Consider the following 17756-nt stretch of genomic DNA (forward strand, 5'->3'; position numbering starts at 1 on the left):
TAAAAAATCAAGTCTTGATGAGCATCATATTGTTCATTTTTGAAATTACATTTTAAAAGTGTCTTATCGCATCATGACATGATTTGTATATACTTTGTGAATTTGATTCATACTTTTTTATATCTACCACACATGTATAACTTGATAGTTTTTTTTTCCGTTGCAAGGCATGGGCATTTCCAAAAATGTTCGCTAAATCAAAAAAAGTTCGTCAAATTCAATAACTATTCCACCCAATTTCTAAATATTTTCATCGATTATAGAATGTTTGCCAGTTCAGGAAAATTGCTTAAAAATGTTCACAATTTTTAAAAAATGTTTGTAAATAGCAAAAAATATTCATAAATTGAAAAAATGTTCTTGATTGTAGAAAATGTTCAGAAATTTGTAATAGTATGTTGTTTGCGATTTCAAATATGTGCATGAGTTTAACAAATTGTTCATAATTTCAAAATGTTCATGATTCCGAGAAAATGAGAGAGATATTGTATCTCGGTGATGCAACGAAATGTGATCATGACCATTTAAAATTATGAATTTTTTTCTCCCGTTGCAACGCACGGGCCCGACTAAAAAAAGTGGAGAAACAATCCTCCCTTTAATATTAGGTAGACATAAACAAATAAAAAAGACTTTTTGCATACAATAAGATTGGTGATGTTGAATCTTGAGTTCAATCCATTACTGGGATTCTTGTTGTTTGTCTTTGAACAATGCTTGCGTTTTAGCTACTGCCACTTTGAGCTGATGTAGCTTGTAGTTATCAATTCCAACTGGGTCTATATATTGCATTTCTGGAGTAGTCGATCGACATTTATGAGTCTTTTTGTTATATAAGATGAACAATGCCTAATATTTTCTAAAATACTGTCTTTGGGGGCCATCACAATGCTAATGTTCTGTTCTTCTTTTCAGCCTTGCCTAAGTACAATTTCTTCTTGATATGCTTCAATTATAAACTGTACAGTACATGGTAAAATGGAATTGGGATGGTTATGTCCTGGTTGTCATGAGAATATGTTACTGCTGCTTTTGTTATTTATCGCCTTCCCTGTGTACAGTTTATCCCTGGTATGCTTCCCTGTTACTACTATATCATCATGGCAAAGCTAACATCTCATTGTGCTACTTTTCATTTCAGAAGTCAGCCTTCGGCCATGGCGGATCTGCAGACGCCGCTGGTGCAACCAAAGAGGAAGAAGGTTCTGGTGGACTACCTGCTACGGTTTGCTTTAGCTCATGCGGATAGGAGGTGGATGCTCGCACGGATCCGACGTCTCCGACCTTGGCATCCACAAGGAGGAGCGGCGATAATTACATACCAAACCATGGGGCAGCAGCAATTCATGGTTGAGCCTCCCTCTACCTCTCTCATGTTCCTTGATTTTGCTGCTGCTCTAATTCACTTTCACTTGACTGAATATAGTGCTACTGCTGTCAGTCCCTAGTCCCTAGTGCTACTAGTCCCTTGTGTTACTGCTCTAAATTCACTTGCATGTTTGACTAAATTCACTTGGTATTGCACTGCTTGCCAAATTAGTTGCTTTCTCGCTGCCAGAAAAAGTCAGTACTCCCAAGTGTTGAATCAGTATTTACATGCTTGCAAATATTGGTTTGAATCTGCAATGCTCCCTAAAGTTGACTAAATCTCATGGAGTAGATTTCATTTTACCAATTGGTCTGAATCTATTTATACGCTTTACTGAATTTTGCTTGGTGTTGTCGCCGTCGGACTCTCATGCTGAATCAGTTGGACAGTGCATTCTTTGCCAGTTCATTTTATCAATTCACGTTGAATTGTTATTTAGTTGTAATTCCTTTTACTGTCCCATGCACAAGTGATATTCATGTCCAGCCAAATGATATCTTGTGCTTTCCAAAGTGATATGTACCCAACTGCTTATATACGTATTTTATTCTTAACTGTAGATTTCCTCTCACAGTAGCTCCATGCAAAAGAAGGTTGAAAGGAGAAGGAGAGTTTGTGTACATGGTCTGGGGAGGTTGCTTGTGACCAAAACACCACAGTAGAAAACCGAATTAATGGGCTCGGCCCATGTAGAAAACCGAATTGAACCGGGCTGATTCTTGTGCCACATCAGCTAGCCACGCTGGATGCCTACATGGTCTGGGAAGGTTGCTTGTGACCAAAACGTCACAGTAGACATATTTTAGTCATAAACGTCCACGACCATTCCAGAAGAATGGTCAAAAATGTCAGTTGACGACGGCCAGCTTTTGACCTTCTGTTTTTTGGTCACAAAAAGGTCACAAATGGAAAACAGTGACCATTCAGTGACCAATAGTGGTGGTCACAGGTTGACATATTTCTTGTAGTGAGAAAAGGGCTTCGTAAAAGCCATCAACATGGGTGTGAATATCAGCTGGGCGTTGGAGGAGGGTCTCCCCATCCCAAAGGAGGGGGGTGGAGTTGCGCCGGCGACGGCCGTTAGCAATGGCCTGGAAGTACGCCGTGTTGGCGTTCCCACACAAAACCTAGCGTTGGGTGCCGCCATGGCGCCAATACGATGCATGTGCATGCAGAGTTTCTGCTGCTACTTGACTATTCTATCTAAGTATCTCATCTACGATCGATCTCCTTCACCTGTAGAGGCTCGTCACCGTGGTCGGCTGCGTAAACATCTCCAGCCACGGCTCCATCAGTTCAACCTCCTCCTGCTCCACCGATAGCTAGTTTCGACCCACCGTCGTCGTCATCGTCACCGGCGTCCTGACATTAACCGTGACCTCTCCGGACACGACGACACCCTTGGCATTGCTACCGTCTGCTCTATGCAGGTGATCGCGGCGACAGACATCATCGCCGTCCTGCCACACCGCGCATCCCCGCGGCCTCTCAGCATGGAAGCCCGGGCTGAAGGCGCCGGCAGCAGCGGGCAGGTGGTGGCGACCGCGCTTGTCAGCGAGGGGCGCGATGGTGGAGAGGATCTGGACGACCTCGGTCATTGTGGACCTTGCCTCGGGGTCCCCCTGCAGGCACTCCCTGGCCTGGTGCGCCATGATCTGCATCTCCTCGGGCGGGAACGCGCCCTTCAGCGCCGTGTCCGGTAGCTTCGCCACCACCAGCCTGATGTCCCGCAGCTGCGATGTTGCCCACATCACCAGGATCTCGTCGGCACCACTGACGCCGGCGCCGCCCGTCTTGTGCATGGGCTGCCGGCCAGTGATGAGCTCCAGCACCACCATGCCGAAGCTGAACACATCCGACTTGAGCTACGCCTTGCCGACGATTGCGTACTCAGGCGCGAACCGCAAAGCACCTGAAGGTGCCCAGCATCCGCGCCAGCAAGCTGGAGCAGCTCGTCACGCCGTCGTTCATCAGGCACTTGGCCATGCCCAGGTCCGTGATTCGGGCCCTGAACCGGTCATCCAGCAGGATGTTGGTGGACTTGATATCGCGGTGGAGGATGCGCGGCGCCGCCGCCTCGTGGAGGTACTCGAGGCCCCTCGCCGCGCCCAAGTCCATGGGTTTCGTGTTGAGGTCATCCAGGCACTTCGGCACGTTGCCGTTGGTCATGCACTCGAACACCAGCAGCAGCACCATGTGGCAGTGGTTCAACCTCGACAGCAGCTCGATCTGTTCATTAATGGTAATGGATCCTGGATTCTTTTTCAGAGTACAGACTTTTTTGGAAAAATGCGCATATCAATCTTGTAACGTTATTAGCCTATAGTTAGATTAACGGTTTTAGCCTTGACAGCCGTTGAGTTCAAACTTTTCGGAGTCCAGACTCAGGGTGGACGCGGTCTGGTCCGGTCCGGTCCCTGACCCAGCCTTCGTTTGGACCGGCTGCCGGCGGTCCGGACCGGACCCGACCGAACAGGCGGGCGGTCCTGTTTCCAGGGACCGGACCGGCGGCGTCAAAGCCCGGGCCAGACGGAGTGGACCGAATGGACCGGCAGCAACCACCAGCGTCGATGTGTGCGGTTCCTGCGGCGAAGTGGCGTACGTGCGCTACTGCTGTGATGAACTGGACGACATGCGCAAGCGCTGACCTGCGCGAGAATTGACTGACAACGGAATGTTTGATGAAACTGACGAAGTGGATTTTCTGAATCTGATGAAACTGAGTCTGACTGTTGGAATACCCCTACAAGACCGGCTGCACCAACGTGAGATTGTCTCACGTATCTCTCTCTCTCTCTCTGTAACAACTAGTCCTGGTCTCTAGTGCATGAACTGCATGGTCTCGTGAGCTTATCTAGATGAGTTTGTTATGGAGGTTGTGTTGGCGTAGTGGCCGCACCTGCGTGCTCCTATATTTGTTACACTCCACAGATGAATGAACATACGAGCTGTTTCTTTCTTGTTATTCCTTCTTTCACTAACGAAACTGACGAAACTGACAAGCGCGAGAAATCCCGACGAGCATAGAGCTACTCCTCGAACAGCAGCGGCAGCGTCACCTTCAGAGCGTTCGGATGGTGCCCAGTTATTCCTGGTGGTACCGGCGAGTCGTTCTACTACCTGGGGCAGCTGGTGGCCGGTGTACGTGATGTCTCCATGGCAGGAATTGGTGCCAGTTTGGGGTCGACTCCATGGTCGAGAACTTCAGATCGGCCGCGGTGCACGCATGGCAACGATGGCGAGCGGCCCCAAGAGGCTATGGCGCATTGGTAGGTGGGGAAGGGATGAGAGGGGATGCGCGGGGACATGATGGTTCACACGGGGTCTGCCGGTGGCCACGGCGACGAGGAATGGCGGCGGCGCTGACTACGTTTTCTCGGTCCGACCGAGCGGCTCGGTTAAAGACCGGACCGGACCGATATTTTCTCGGGCCGGAAATTGCAGCCCGGACCGACCAATTTTCCCACCGGGCCTAGCCCGTACGGTTCGGTCCTTAACGGGCCATGAGCGGGCCAAAAAGCTTGCTCGTGCCGTCCACGCCGAGTCCCAGACTATAGTTAGATTAACGGTTTAGCCTAAATGTGCATATCAATCATGCAACTTCATAAAAATGTTACAAAATACCTGAATCAGAAAAACTAGAGCCAAAGTATATTATTAGAAATAACTAGTCGTCAACCCGTGCACTTGCACAGGCTAGTCATTTTTGAGACATGTAAATATATGAGTATTAATAGTACTTTTGGATAAAAGAAACTTTACAGATTGAAGTATTTGAGAAATTAGGTGATTCATCTTTTAAATATTGTTATTGAAAAATGCATGCTTACCAGTTTGTAGCATCAGCATGAGGATGAAAATTTAGACCATCTATCGGTTGCTACTAATGCAGTATTGCAAGCTTTATCTTTAGACATCAATGATTTACTACTACTTTAGATGGAAAAATAAGTAATGTCATCATAATAAATTATTAATCAAGAAATAAAACTTTTACATTCATTCTTGACCAAACAACATATTCTAGACTCCTCTCCCTTTCAAACGTGAATGCAACCCACATTTGCCGCTCGCAACATGGATAATAGAGCTCGGTGAAATTATATGAAAAATATATGAATCGGCAAGATGCAAAACAGAGCCAATAAAACTGTTTTAGCCACTTGATGATTTGAAAGGAACACTGAGATTACATTTACATTTAAACTTTTACAGGTAATATGAAGCAATAACATGAAGCGTTTGATGACATGTCTTTTTGGGCACATAAACCTCACTTGATGTATTAAGCTTTTGTGATTTACGAAAGAGGTCATCCACTCAAGTAGATAGCTAAATATGGAGTGCGGCATTTCGGTGCCTAGGCTCATCTGCACCCGGTCAGAAAAAAATTATAAAATATTTAAAAAGTTCAAAAAGTTCCAAATTTTTTCCATGGTAGACAATTTATCACGTGACGTCCGCTCAAAATTTTAGACATTTGCACTTCTGAGCAGATCTCAGCAAAAAAGACAATTCGGGTAAGAACAGTGCATGGAGTACATATTTTTACGGACCCTGAATTTGTTTTTTTTGCCAACAGCTGCTCAGTTGTCCAAATGATTTGAAAACTGGAGCAAACCTCACACATCAAATTATCTACCAGACAGAAAATTGTAATTGTTAGAATTTTTCTGGTATTTGCTTTGATTTTTTGTCATTAGGGCTGGTGCAGCTGAGCCTGGGCTCAGAAGTGGATTACCGCTAAATATGTCCGTACTACACCTTTCTAACTAATGGGCTCATACGGCTGTAAATTTGGAAGAGATTGCAAACATGCCAAGTCACACTCTTTGTTTACTACTCGTTGTTCTCTATTTATTCATAAGCATCCTCTTCCATGTCTCCAGCCCGCCAATCAAGATCCGAGCTTGAAAGCAGATTTCTAATCCAATTTCTCAAGTAGTCTGCATAGTGTTTTGCAATGAGCAGAAAGGTACTCAAAACCCTCTTAGATGACATCTTGAACATCCAACAAAAATAAAATTGATCTGATGTGTCATAATTTTGTAGGAGGTCAGAAAGCGAGTTGGCGATATTATCTATTTCTTATAACTGAAATGCATGTATCATGCAGTACATGTCCCAATTATGAACACGATAATAATCTTGGACTCAAGATTGCACTATGATGCAACATCATCATCAGCTTCTTTTCAGTCTACAAATACCTGAAAACTCACTACACATCAGGAAAATCAACTTGCTAAGAATATTAATGTGTTACTCACTAGTAGAAAAACACCTAATAGTCCCGGTTCGTAAGGGCCTTTAGTCCCGGTTCATGAACCGGGACTAATGGGTCGTTACTAATACCTCCACCCATTAGTCACCGGCCCCGGAGCATTAGACACATTGAGCGGGGGGCACGATTGCTGTGCTTGTTCGCCGAGTAGGGCAATTTTTTTCCCCTTTGCTCGTTCTTTTAACCTTTTATCACTGACAGTAGTTCCCGACCGCTGGGCTTGGAGATATGTCTATTCAATAATGTGCTCATAGTTGGTTCTCGGCGGAGACTTTGGTGGTTTCCTCGGGCCATCGATAGTGCGCTTTGCTTTCACCAGATCTACCTTCTCCTCTGGAGGTGGATGTCTCTTTGCTTTCACCCCTTCAAAGAACTCCTTCACGTGGGTCCGCACAATCGTATCGTTTTCCTCCTCGGACCTCTCGTACGGTAACTTATCTAGAGGCTTGAGAGATGGACCGTATTTGTATTGCCTCCCGCCTCTGGTTGTGCTGCTAGACGCCGGAGCAGACAGAGCGGCTGCGGCGTCTGTCTTCTTTCATGCTTGCTTACGAGGCGGAGGAGAAGGAGTACGACGCGCCGGAGCAGCCGGGGCGGCGGCGGGTCTCTTCCGCCCTTGCTGGCGAGGCGGAGAAGGAGGAGGCTGTTGGCTGCTCGGGAGCGCCGGCGCAGGCGGAGAAGGAGGTGGAGTGCCGCCACACGCCGGAGAAGGAGGCGGAGTGCCGCCACACGTGCCCTGATCGTCACTCACCGGAGGAGGAGGCGGTGGAGGAGGCGGAGTGCCCTGACTCGTCGGAGGAGGAGGAGGAGGCGGAGGCGTCCAGTTCAGAAGGTTGATGAGCTCCTTCCGCCATAGGCATGGAGTCTTCAGAGCAGAACCCAGCCTAGTCTCCCCTTCACCGGTAGGGTGCTCAAGCGAGAGGTCCTCAAATCCCTCCGTTATTTCATCCACCATCACCTTAGCATATCCTTCTGGAATCGGCTGGCAGTGATAAGTTGTGCCGGGTCCACTAGGATAAACTTGGCCAACAGCCGCCTTGACCTTCAAATTCGTCCATCGCGCCATAATGTGGCAATTTTGAGACTCCATGATACCATCCACGGGATAGCTGGCAGGAGCCGTCAAGACATGCTCCGGCTGAAGCAGCTTGGTGGAAGCCATGCTGCTTCTCCGCTGAGATGGCGGGGTAGCTTCGGGGGAAGCTTCGGCAGGTCGTTTGCTGTGATCTGCTGCTTCTCGTTCCTCTTCTCGATCCTCTAGCCCCATTACCCTTTCGTGCAATGCCTGCAGTTGGTCCTGCTCCAGTTTCTTCCTCCTCTCGTGGGTTTTGTAACCCCCTGCGTCCGAAAAACCAACCTTCCACGGAATGGAGCCTGGCGTGCCTCGTGTCCATCCAGGGTGCTTAGGATTCCCAAGGGCCATTGTGAGCTCGTCCTTCTCCCTGTTTGGAAGGAACGTCCCTCGCTGTGCTGCATCGATATAGTGTCGAAGGTTCTTGACTGGTATTTGTAGTTTCTCGTCCGTCCACTAGCACTTTCCTGTTACAGGGTCCAAGGTTCCGCCAGCCCCGAAGAACCAAGTCCGGCAATGGTCTGGCCAGTACATTGTCTTTGGTTCTATCCCTTTTTCAAGCAGATCATGCTCAGCCTTGGACCACTTAGGCCGGGCTTTGAGGTAGCCACCTTACCCCGTGCGATGGTGAAGCTTCTTCTTCGCAGCATTTTTCTTGTTTGTCTCCGACATCTTCTTACTCTTTTCCGATGTCTTGTGGGCCACAAATGCGGGCCAGTGATCTTTGATCTTCTCATATTTGCCGATGAATTCTGGTGTTTTTTTTTCGACAAACTGGTTCAGCTCTTTCCTCCACCTCCTCATTAGGGTTGCCATCTTCTTAAGAGCACAAGACTTGATTAATTGCTCTTTAACTGGCTTCTCCGGATCCTGCTCTGGTGGTAGGGTGAAATTTGCCTTCAGCTCAGTCCAAAGATCTTCTTTCTGCATATCATTGACATAAGACACCTCAGGGTTTTCCTCCTTAGGCTTATACCATTGCTGGATGCTGATCGGGATTTTGTCCCTAACAAGAACCCCGCACTGAGCAGAAAATGCCTTCCTTGTCCGGATGGGTTCAATCGGTTCGCCGTCGGGCATGATTTCTATGATCTCACACTACAGGAATCAGCTACTTTGCCGTCTGCCACGGCGGACGGCAAAGGCATGAACGGCGGACGGCAAAAGGCTCCAGCAAAGTAGGCTACGGTAAACAGCTACTTTGTCGTCTGCTTCCTGGCGGCTGACGGCAAAGGCCCTTTGCCGTCTGCGGCGGACGGCAAAGAGAGCGGACGGCAATAATTGCGTTGTCAGTCCGTTAAGTGGCTAACGGCAGGCCTTTGCCGTCCGCCGCTGACGACAAAATTTCTAGTGTCTTTGCCATCCGTCGTATGATGTCATCTACACGTCACTACATGGCAGGTTCTTTGCCGTCTGCCACTGATGGCAAAGTGCAGGTTCTTTTCCGTCCGCCACTGATGGCAAAGTCTTTACCAACTGCCACTGTAGGCAAACTGACCAAATGGGTCAGCTCCCAGGAAGCACAGCTAGATGCCACGTGTCTTCTTTGCTGTCCGCGGCAGACGGCAAAGAGCCCGTTGCCGTCGGTGGCAGACGGCAAAGAGCCTGCATATTGGCTCTTTTATCTATTTTTTATTAAATCCAACAATTTTCATCACAAATATATATGACATATATAGATATATTTCAAAAGGCCATTACAGAGCAAACATATAAGATATCCAACACATAACTTCATCATCCAACCATATATATTACATGCATAGTTCCATCATACATAACAAGTTCAACATAGAGGCATCCAACCATATATATTACAACAGTTTCATCCAACGATACATGCATAGTTCAACGATACAAAAGAAACAGAGAAAGGGATAAGGAGCACTCCATCTATGCAAGCTTTCGTCAAGTGAACGAAATCTGCAAAATGAAAAATAAGAAAGTTAGAATAAGAAGAGTAGAACAAGAAGAAGAGTAGAACAAGAAGAAGACTAGAACAATAAGAGTAGAACAAGAAGAAGACTAGAACAAGAAGAGTATATCATTTATGAGCTAACTTACGTGAAATGGATCATATATGAGCTAACTAAGTTGAAATGGGTCGTTTATGAGCTAGCTAAGGTGAAATGGATCATTTATGAGCTAACTTAGTTGAAATGGGTCGTTTATGAGCTAACTAAGGTCAAATGGATTGTTTTTGAGGTAACTAAGGTGAAATGGATCGTTTTTTAGCCAACTTAGGTGAAATGGATTATTTATGAGCTAACTTAGTTGAAATGGATCGTTTTTGAGCTAACTTAGGTGAAATGGATCATTTATGAGCTAATTTAGTTGAAATGGATCTTTTTGAGCTAACTTAGGTGAAATGGATCATTTAAGAGCTAATTTAGGTGAAATGGATTGTTTTTTAGCTAACTTGGTGAAATGGATCGTTTATGAGCTAACTTAGTTGAAATGGATCGTTTATGAGATAACCTAGGTAAGATGGGTCATTTTGGAGTTAACCTAGGTGAAATGGGTCATTTTAAAGCTAACGTAGGTAAAATGGATCATTTAGGAGCTAATCTAGGTAAAATGGGTCATTTTTGAGCTAACTTGGATGAACTGGATCATTTATAAGCTAACCTAGGTAAAATGGGTCATTTTAGAGCTAACTTAGGTAAAATGGATCGTCTATGAGCTAACTAAGCTAATTATGCAATTTTTGACATAAGTAAGCTAAGTACAGATCGTTTTAGAGCTAACTTAGGTAAAATGGATGGTTTTGGAGGTCAGTAAGCTTATTAAGTCATTTTGGAGGAGAAGAAGCTAAGTCTAGGTCATTATGGTAAGCATTGGAGGAAATAAAGCTAAGTCTAGGTCTTTATGCATGTGTTAAGCAAAACACTAGATAAACTTACCAAGATCCAGGAGGTGTAGGAGCGGGGTGTAGCTCCAGGAGGTGTAGCTGGAGAAGGATCGTGCGATGCTTGTTTGGAGTTACGCTGCACCAAAGATCATTTCCAATGTCTTGTTAACATGATGACACTCAAATGTTAAGACTAGCAAGTAATGTCCATTCAAATAAAACTCACCGTGGTCCCAGGAGCAATCACTGGCATCGGCGGAGCGGTCTGACCTGTCTTCTCGCACACAGACTGCACATTTGGTTTTGACGACTCAGTCATACTAGTTAGTAATGAGACAAACACTACATGAATGTTTTGGCTAATCTGCAGAAGAAACTTACCACAAGGAGCTCGTACATGGCCCTTGCCTGCATGTCATTCCGTGCCCTCTCCTCCTCCATCATCTTTGTCGTCCTCTCCTCCAACTCCCGCTGCCTCTCCGCCGCCTCCGCCAGAAGTTTCTCCATTCTATCTCTCTCACTCTGTATAGCATCCTGCAACACCACTCACATGACCATTTGTAATCATTGATGGAAGCGCACACAATGTAATGGAGAAAGATAACTGAGTACGTATCACTAACCTTGATGGCGAGTTGCACTGGCCGTTCACGAGGCCTTATCTCAGGAGCGGAGCTCGACTGGCGCGCCTTGATCTCCGGGAGAGTGCTAGGACAACGGATAAGTCCATCTCTAATGGCTATGGAGCCATGGGACCTCCCGCCACCAGATATCATCAACAGCTCTGGATCAATGGGACCCTGGCTCGGGTTAAAGTCCTCCCCTTTCCTCGCCTTCCCCTCATCTCTATATCTCACGAGCTTGTTGTGGGAGGAGATGTTGGTGAAGTTGTTTGCATCATCGAGGTCAGACTGAGAGAAAGCCTTGACTTTCTTGAAAGAGGCAGTGTGGGCCATGACATACAGGTCGTACACCTCTGGCACCTTATCCGCCTTATTGTAGCGTGCCTGAAAGAGAGAAACAATGAAAATTAGTAATTAAAGGGCTCAAGCTAGCATGATGAATGAATTGCATGCATCATGAAGCAAACCACATACCCAATTGCGCCCGAACTGATATAAGTTGGAGCTGCCTTGATGGTGTGGCACACCTTCCATTTGGGCACGTTTGTCCTTGGCCTCGTTGTGGAGGGCTAGCCATTGTTTTGAGCACCACTCATCGACCAACACCTCCCAACAATCCATCCGATCCGCACACCATCTCGTAGGCGCCTAAGTTAGCAAATAGAAACTTGAGCGCTACGGCTAAGAATTACTAAATGAAGGAACTTAAGTAGAGAAGGCCTTAAGAATTACCTTCATGTACTGCTCCTTACTCAGGAACTTATCGCGGCACGCTGGCTTGGTCTTCTTGATACCACGCAAGGCATAGTAGTCTCGAACAGCCTGCACCCGAGCCTCGTGCCATAAGTTCTGGAGTAGGCGCTTGCAAACGTTCTCGATAACATGTACCGCGTCCTCCTCGTATCCCTCCTCACACCTGTAGAATGTCTGCAATCAAATGAGACAATATTGATTAGTACAATTAATAACTAGCTAGTTGAAGATTTTTAAATGTGTAAAGGAGAAATTACCCATAACTTTCTGATCACCATGTCTGCCCTCGTGTCGCACACGACACCGTCGATAATCTCATCGGCGGGGCCGGGGCAGCCACGTAGTGCTCCCAGCTCAATCCAAGCTCTGGAAGCCGACCCTCACCAGGCAACGTGACAAACCCCGGGAAGTTTTGCCGGCAAAGAACTCCAATGACGGAGTTGGGCCGGCGGACACTATGATGGTGGTCCCAACCCCTGCAGCATGACAAGGCCAACGCATTAGTTATTTGAAAAAACATGAATGCACAAGGTACAAAAATATTAAATGCACTTACGTACCTCTCCCCATCAGGGAAAATCAACCACCTCTGCTCGCGGGTCACCGGCACGGACGGGAGCCGTGTAGCACCATGCTGGTAGACGGTGCCCCCTCCTCCTCAAGATCAGTCGGCTCCCCGCCATCATCAGCATGGCCACTCGGCTCCTCGGGCTGATCCGGCCAGGTACCCCATCCGGACGTGTGCTCCTCCGGGGTCACGTGGGCCAAACTCTCGTGGGCCGAAGGCCAGTCGACCCGAGGCTCGTGGGCCCAAGACCCGTGGACCGGAGGCTCGTGGACTGGAGTCCGTGTTGCCTCCTCCTCGGACGAGTCCACCCTAGCAGTCACGTGCTTGGGTGAAACAGCTGGGGGTGGCGGCGAGGAAGGCGCTGTAGCAGTCACCCTACCTCCTCTCCCACGACCACGTGCCCCACCTCCTCTCTTCCTACCTCGTCCCCTACTGGGCACCGCGGTCGACGAAGAAGGGCCCGGCGGTGTGGCCATACTGTCCAGCAACGCTCGGCGGAGAGGTGCGTCTGGAATGGAAGACCTCAGACCACGCTCGCGACCAGCGCCCACCATCTTTCAACACCTGCCATGACAAAGAGTAAACGAAATTAGTACAACATAAAAAAGACCGACATGAATAATAATATGTGTATCACTTAAGTGTATCATCATCAAGTACAACATAAAAAAATGTAATACCTGACACTACTAATAATCTCGATCAGTATCATCAATAAATGCATAATCATCATCATCACTATAATCAATGACGGGCTCATAGGGTTCATTGGCATCAACATGTGCAAGGCCACCTTGACGTAATCGGTCAAGCATTGACAGGTCATCCGCAGCAGTAACCTCTTCTTGTTCCGGCTCTTCTTGTTCCTCCTCTGGGGTGATGTCAGATTCATTGTCGCTGTCTACTTCAATGTTTTGGGGTGAAGTATAGCGGTTCTTGAAACGCTTTTTGGAAAGACGTGCCTCTTGGAAGAATTCTCCTTCATATGTGTCTGGGTTAATGTGAGGTTCATAATCCTCTTCCTTTGCGGGAGAAAGTCTAGCACGTGGCGGCACTTCATAAATGACATCCCAACCTTTCAGATTTGGATTAGTTTGGTAGGCCCACAGTAGATAGAATACTTGGGTCGCCTATTGAGCCATAATATAGACATCAGGAACATCTAAATGAGTGCTTTGGTTGATTTTCAGCTAGCCCTACACGTTCATGAGTCCATCTAGTCTCCTTCGGCTGAAACCAATAACATTTGAAGACTACGACATTCGGTGGGTTTTCACCATAGAACAGAAGTTCATAAATTGCTTCAACTCTCCCATAATACTCGGTACCTCCTTCGCCGATAGCAGATACACATAATACTCGGTACCTCCTTCATAAATTGCCATAGGTACAAAAGCGATACCCGTTGATGTCGTACTTGTCAAATGAACGGACCTTATAGTCAAAACCATTAGCGACTTGTCTCAATTCGGCGTCCATAGACTCTGAATTAGCCTACAAGTTTAATATGAAAGGATTGTTGCATTATGCACAAATTAGCGAATGAAATGAAATTGTCTAATAGAAATTACCGTTTGTTTGAACCAAGAGATGAAACCGGGATAGCCACCTCCTTGCTTTGCGAGAAGCTCATACTCTTCGACGGAATCCTTTTGGATCTCCGCTCCATAAGAGAATATGGCGACGTATCGACTGTATGACATATCCAGGAATAAGAGTAGTTCAAAGGAAATAGAAGTTGCGAAACAATGTACCGAGAACTTACTCGATGTACGGCCGCACTTCTATCAGGTTGTTGAAGATATACAACGAAATGGTCTGCCATTCTTCGTTATCCAAAGATACTGGATGTGAAACACTAGCTGGTGCGAGATTCCCTTTGAATAGGCTGAGCTTGGATCCACACTTTTTAGGCTCGTCAGCATTGTACCGAGGCTTCGGATTATGCAAATGACGATTTTTGGCTTCGTAGTGCGCTGCTACGAAGTTTGCCGCCTCCTCTGTGATGAATGCCTCAGCCATCGATGCTTCAATTCTACGTTTATTTTTACATTTTTCTCGAAGCGTCTTCTGCATCCTCTCAGTTGGGTAGCACCAACGATTTTGCACGGGCCCCCCCAATCTTGCCTCGGTAGGGAGAGGCAAAATCAAATGCTGCATTGGATTAAAGAAGCCCGGTGGAAAGATCTTCTCTAACTTGCAGATCAACTCCGGCGCCAACTCTTCCATTTCTTCTAGCACGCCAGGTGATAGTTCTTTCGCACAAAGAACACGGAAGAAATAGCTGAGTTCTGCCAGTACTAGCCATTCATCCTCAGGGATGAAGCCACGCAACATCACCGGCATTACCCGCTCAATCCATATGTGCCAAGCATGACTCTTGAGACCAAATATCTTCGGTTTATCAAGATTCGCTCCCCTCTTTAGATGCGCTGCATACCCGTCGGGGAACATCAACTGCTGTTGCACCCACAAGAGAATTTCCCTCATAGCTGGCCTTCCAAGATTGAACCATGCCTTTGGCTTCGTCCAGTTCTGCTTTCCTTTCGGTTCTTTCATGTTTTGTAACGGCCTATCACATAGCGCCTCCAGATCGACTCTAGCCTTAGTATTATCCTTTGACTTCCCATCTATGCCGAACAATGTACCAAAAAGTGCCTCGGCGATATTCTTCTCAGTGTGCATCACGTCGATGTTGTGTGGGCAAAGGAGGTCTTTGAAGTAAGACAGATCCCATAAGCATGTTTTGTGAGTCCACGCGTGCTTAGTATTATACCCCTTGAAGTACCCTGGACGTTGTGGATCTGGCTCGAGAGTGTTTAACTGATCCAGGGTCTGTTGGCCTGTCAATGCAGGTGGTGCAGAGTTTTTGACAACTCTACCCCTGATGAAGTTCTTCTTGTCTTTCCTGAACTTATGGCGAGGATCCAGGAACTGTCTATGCATGTCAAAGCAAGAAAACTTGCGACCGGCCTGAAGCCAACAAAACTCAAGAGCTCCCTTGCATGTGGGGCACGGGAACCTTCCATGCACACACCAGCCAACGAATAGCGCATACACCGGCAAGTCATGCGTCGAGTACATGTACCAGACACGCATTATGAAGTTCCGTTTGCTAAAGGCGTCGTATGTCTTGAACCCATTATCCCAGGCTTCTTGCAATTCGTCCTTAAGCGGCTGCATGTACACATTCATATTTTTGCCCGGATAGTTGGGTCCTGGAATTATCAACGTCAGGAAAATGTTCTTTCTTTGCATAATCTGTCCGGGGGGAGATTGAGTGGAAAGACAAATACGGGCCAACAACTGTATTGGGCTGCCGTCATACCAAACACACTGAACCCATCCGTGCTGATGCCGACTCGAGGATGCCTCGGATCTGCCGCTTTGTCAGCATGTAATTCATCAAACTTTTTCCATGCAACACCATCCGATGTGTGTACCATCATCAGATTCCCATCTGCATCTAGTTCGGTTCTTTTGCTTGTTTTGTGCCATGTCATCTGTCTGGCCGTCTCTTCGACCATGAAAAGACGTTGAAGTCTTGGTACGATTGGAATATACCGAAGAACACTAACGGGGATTTTGGTCTGTGTCTTCTCACCCATACCGTTGTCTACCACAATATACGTGGAAGACTTGCAAATGGGACAATAGTTCAAGTCCGCATAGTCAAGCCTAAATAAGGCACATCCTTTCTCACAGGCATGTATCTTCTCATAGGGCATCTTCAGTGCACGGAGGATTTTGTCCGACTGGTACAGGTTTGCAGGCATTACATGGCCTTTGGGTAGAAAGCGTCCAAATACTGTCATAATTGCGTCATAGCATTCTCTGCCCAAGTTGAACTGAGCCTTTAGAGCCATTACTTGTGAGATGGCATCCAACTGACAAAGCTCAGTGTGCTCGTGGAGCGGACGTTTCGAAGACTCCAACATTTCATTGAAGGCCTTTGCAGATTCCTCCATCTCCTCGTCTGAATCCCGAGCATCATCATAGCCTTGCACCATGTTTTCCATCCCGGTACCATGCTCGTCGGTGCGACGACGATCCACCTCAGCTCGGTCATGTTGGGCAGACTCACCATGAAATGTCCACACCGTATGATCGGGCGTAAAACCACTCTTCTGCAGGTGTTTGCCCATTTCAGCCTCTGTCTTCTTTTCCCAATTGCCGCACCGGAAACAGGGGCACCAGGTTTTCTTTTGGCCATTTGCAAATGCGGCTTGCACAAACCCCTTAGTTTTTGTGAACCATTCAGCGCTCCATTTGTTCTGACCAGTGTGACCGGTATACATCCAAGCACGGTCACTCATCTTGACTTTCAGAGCTACTAGACACACAACAATTATATATGTAATTCACCATGTATATATTCATCAGTTGATCTACTTTGTCAATTTTATTACGTCCATGCAACCTACACTCTAATAGGTAATGATAGGTCCTAATCCCACCCGTGTATGTGTAGATTGGGTTCATTTTCCCATGCTATGCTCCGGACCCGACGCAAAATTTCGGCAGCACCTCCCCGCTGTTCTCCTGATACACGTCTCTGCAATAAACAGAGAGGATGTGTACCCGGAGAACAACAGGGGAGGCACTAACGAAATATATGCGTCGGATCCGGAGCAAAGCATATGGGAAAACGAACCCAATCTACACATACTCGGGCTGTCCATGGATAGCGTTGGACAATTCGAAAGAATCAAGGTTATAAATATGCAAATGCATGCATATTTATAACAATGACGCTTTCGAACGGGAGACACATATTGGTTACGCATACTGATGATTCAAGACACATATATAGCTAGCTATCAAGTTTCATCGGAATAGATGAAATAATTAATGTGGGAGGAGGACTTGTCATTTGTGCTCACCCACGAACGAAGGGGCAGAGCTCGTCAAACGCACGGCGAGGTCGTCGAACACCAAACCTCGCAGCGATGAAACAACTGCACATTTAAAACTACACGATCAACACAATTATATATGATGTTTTTCATAACAAAATCGAAAAATATATGACCTAACTAATAATTCACAAATATATGACCCCGTCGGCCTCTGGAAGGCCAAAGAACACCTTTTCGGGAGGTGTCGGTGGTCGGGGTGTCCTGTCGGTGTCGGGGTGCCGTGTCGGGGTCGGGGTGCTGTTTCGGGGTCGGGGGGTCGGGGTGTCGTGTCGATGTCGGGGTAGTGCCGTGTCGGTGTCGGGGTGTTGTTTCGGGGT

General features: G+C 46.9%; 1 pseudogene; it reads right to left on the bottom strand.

The window, feature by feature from the left end:
* Positions 1 to 2791: 2791 nt before the first annotated feature.
* The window catches only part of LOC123138685 (uncharacterized), a 24792-nt pseudogene continuing 9827 nt past the window's right edge, over positions 2792 to 17756 (bottom strand).

The sequence above is a fragment of the Triticum aestivum genome, chromosome 6B (assembly GCF_018294505.1).
Source record: "Triticum aestivum cultivar Chinese Spring chromosome 6B, IWGSC CS RefSeq v2.1, whole genome shotgun sequence".
NCBI lineage: Eukaryota > Viridiplantae > Streptophyta > Magnoliopsida > Poales > Poaceae > Triticum > Triticum aestivum.